This window comes from Bidens hawaiensis, unplaced genomic scaffold, assembly GCF_021521415.1.
Source record: "Bidens hawaiensis isolate Kalapana, Puna unplaced genomic scaffold, B.hawaiensis_p1.1 tig00028804_1, whole genome shotgun sequence".
In the NCBI taxonomy this organism is placed as follows: Eukaryota; Viridiplantae; Streptophyta; class Magnoliopsida; order Asterales; family Asteraceae; genus Bidens; species Bidens hawaiensis.
The window spans coordinates 37,477-41,330 of NW_027494732.1; the positions used below are offsets into that span (position 1 = coordinate 37,477).

A 3,854-nucleotide genomic window follows, 5' to 3' on the forward strand; every position below is an offset into this window, starting at 1 on the left:
GATAGTTGGAAAGTTACAAAGTGAATGTTTTAAGAAACAAAGTATGATTAATGTTTATGAGATAAGTGACTGACTTATGAGGAAAGGATTAATAGTCTGAATCAAGATTGTATGGATAGTTATATGATTCAATCCAGATATGTCACTGAAATAGAAGAGTTGAAGAAAATGTATCCGGATGAAAAGTTGAAGAATACTCAACTTCAAGTTGAAAATGATTTTCTAAAGAATTTAGTTTCAACTGGAAATATTTGTGGGAAGTTAAACAAGATCAAGGAGGAAGATAAGTACAAGATTTTTCCTCCACTTTTCAATGACAATTACTCATTGAAAGTTGATAAGTAAATAAGAAATGCCTACCTTGATAAGTTTAGAGAAGTGTTTAAAAAAAGGAAGATTTCATTGAAAATTATAAGTTGGTTGAAGTTGATGATAAAGGTGAGTTTTTTATGAAAGAAGACATGAAATATGAGAAGTGTGCTGAGATTTCTGTTGGTGTGCAAGTGTCTGAAGATGATGTTGATGATGACTGTTTGAATAGAGATGACTTGAGTGGCTCAAGTGACAAAAGCTCAAGCAATGAAAGCCTAATGAAAGAAAAGAATGGAAAAAAGGAGCCAAAGAAAAAGATCCATTTGTTACCAAAGATAACTCCTAAGATGAGAAAGCATCATAACATTTTCCTCACCACAAAAGGATGGAGGTTTGGTGCTCAAAAAGTTACGAAATTCATAGTTATCTGGTGTGCACGAGGAGGCGGATCCGTTGGAGTTGAGGCTTTGGATGTGAGTTACTATCGTGGGCATTAAAGCAGTGAACTCTTTTGTGATCCTAGCAGCCAAGCGGCGATCACGTGAACCAGATGAACGTTGCGGATGACAGTGATTTCTTAGAGACGACATTCTATAGCACAAAAAATAAGGATTTATAAGTTTGAAGGATAAGTTGAGGAAATCATTTGAATAATAAAATGTTTATGTATGTCGCTAACTTATAATAACGTTGCCTTAAGAAGTAAAGGGATTTGCGTCATAAAGGTTAAAAGTCAAAGATTATGAGATGAGGGAGGTGCATTGCGTTAATAGTTATTAAATGATGTAGTCAATATGATTAATGTATGATGATGACACGAGGAGATAAGTCAGTTTAAAATTTAGGTTTTTTTATTTGATTAAGTTTACAATAAACTAACGAAATATAAATTGTGGATGTTGGCCTCACATGAGCTTTACTTGGCAGTTTGAATGGCCCAACGAAATTAACGATAAGTTAATGTACAAGATCGATTATGAGATCTCGATAATTATAATCATTATTAAGTTAATATTATACCCTTATAATCATAATTAATATAATTATATATAAAGATATTATATGTAAAATTATTGTATATAAAGTATATTATATTTTTTTCACATATAAAAGTAAAATACATCTTAAAACATTGATAGTTTTGTAAATTATATAAATATACTTATATAAAATTTGCTTGCTATATATATATATAAATATATATATATATATATAATTATTAGTTTTCGGTTTATTATATGTGTGTGTATATATATTTACGTATACATACAGACTAAGGATGCGAGAAAACATGTTGTATTGTCGGTTTTTTATACAATAGTTTATTTAATAATTATTATAATTGTTATAATTAATAAAATACTCTTAAAAAGAATATTATCAAAGTTTAACAAAAAAAAAAGGGTGGCAAGGGGTCGAACCCGCGACCTACCCCCCTTGTCCCATGTATTATTCAGCTGGGCTTACCAGCTACATGCATCTTAACCCAGAAACAATATATTATAAAAAGAAGCAGAAAATCACCAGATTCGATAAAAACCCGAACAAATTCAATTGACCAAATCCGTTAATGGAAATCAAATTAGCCTTAGGGCTTTTGATCTTTACTTGATTGCGATCATAATACCCTATCAAATTACCTCATTTAACGATCTGTGATAGGTTAATTTTGAAACATACGAGCCGGCTAAAGAAGATGATGAACGGACGGGTAAACGGGCAAACAAAAACAATTATTTATGGGGTTAAGAATGGCGATGGTGAGAGGATACTGAGTATGGATTTAATTGCAGATACATGATCGTTTATATAGAAATCCGATTTTAAGGTTACGGTTTGAATTATATTTCGGATAATAGATAAATTTGAAACTATTTAACACGTTTAATTTTTTTTAAACCGTATATAAGATAATCAGGATAATTATGAGATCAAAAACTATAACAACCCGAAAAATGGGGCTAATTTTTTTTTTCTTTTAGGAAATTATATCATAGATACCAAGGTTGATGTTGGTCGAATAGTCGAAGCGAATCGTACGTTGACAGGCTTGGCCCGAACCATAGAGATTATAGCTAATGGTCTCGACTCAATGGTTATGTAGAACCCGATAGAGATAGAGATAAGCCCAAAGATAATACCATAATTTATTACATGGGCTTGACCCAAATCAATCAAACGAAACCGGGACTCGGTTAACCCAAATGAACCTGAACCCGAAAACTCAAAATAGTTATACAAACCATCCAACGATTATTTAATAATACCAAGTATCCAAAATACTTAACCCGACATCAAACGATTTTTATGTCACCATCCGGTCACCAAACCAAACGAAGTGATAACCGTTTAACAAAATTTGTGACATGATATATATTGCCAACAATATATAAAGCCATGGCTTATAAAACATAAAAATCAGTCCAAATAAAACTATTTAAATTGGTTAAATTTATAAAAATCTAGTTAATATCTTTTAAAATCTTTAAAAGATATCATTCCCCCTTTATTTCCCAGTCTCAATTCCTTGCTAGTACGTATAACTCATCGGCCCCGCTAGGCTATTGCCTCTCCTTGCCTCCAATCACATCCTCTACATTGTCTGCTCCTCCAATCTTCATCGGGCAGCAGCCTGCTCCCAATCAGTTTACATGAAGACTGCAACGTCTTCCTTATCCAACCTCCTATAACATAATTTTTCAATCTATTATAATCCTCCTTATCACTATCACAACACACTTACAATATCATTCTCTTCTGTCCAATTGAAGAACTGAGGCTGCCATCCACAATCAACAATTCTGGTAACTTGTTACTATTCTAATAGATCCCTATTCCAGTATGTTATAATCCTCCAACTAATTATAATCTGATGTTTACAAATTTCCAGCCCTAAGTCACGTCTCTCTATGCTCACGGAACTTCTCACGAAACGTGCAGAACTAAAATTCGTGTATCCTATTCACTGTACGAGGTAATTGCGAGTGCTTGTTGGTCATTCTTTTCCCTTAATTCTAAGTGTTTCATGACCCATGTGTTTTTCTATTAAATGGCCGGCCCTATACTTGAAAAATCATGTTCAGGAACAGCTCATAAACTGGTTTCATACCCCTAACTCATTACCAACAACAGACCTATTATTTTTCGAGTCTGAAAACCTAACCGAAAACCCAGTTTTAAACCAAACAAATGTGATATAAACTAAACCATTTAATCTTGCAAAATTTCCAGAATATAATATATTACATGTTTTGAAGTCCAAACATCTGGGTAGAAGCGATGGTGAAACCGTGTTCGAACCGAAACTACCTTAGCTACCAAATTCACATGAAAACCGATTTAAATACGAACCCATACGCAGACCACATAAAATCTGGGATTTTTTTAAAAAAATTTCAAGAAGTTTATAATATTTTTTGAAGTCCTCAAAATGTCCGGTATAAACTTTCAATGATAGTGTAAAAACCTTTGAGTTTAGCTTGTTAAATTGACACCTTGGCAACTCGTTTAACTAAGAAACGATACATGCAGCCTAAATGATA

The 3,854-nt window shown here is 32.7% G+C and overlaps 1 long non-coding RNA gene across 1 annotated transcript; it reads left to right on the top strand.

The window, feature by feature from the left end:
• The first annotated feature begins 2,532 nt into the window (after nucleotides 1-2,532).
• On the top strand, nucleotides 2,533-3,483 carry LOC143577795 (uncharacterized). The gene is made up of 2 exons (XR_013143170.1): nucleotides 2,533-3,116; nucleotides 3,203-3,483. It is a non-coding gene; the product is annotated as an uncharacterized LOC143577795 (long non-coding RNA).
• Nucleotides 3,484-3,854: the final 371 nt, after the last annotated feature.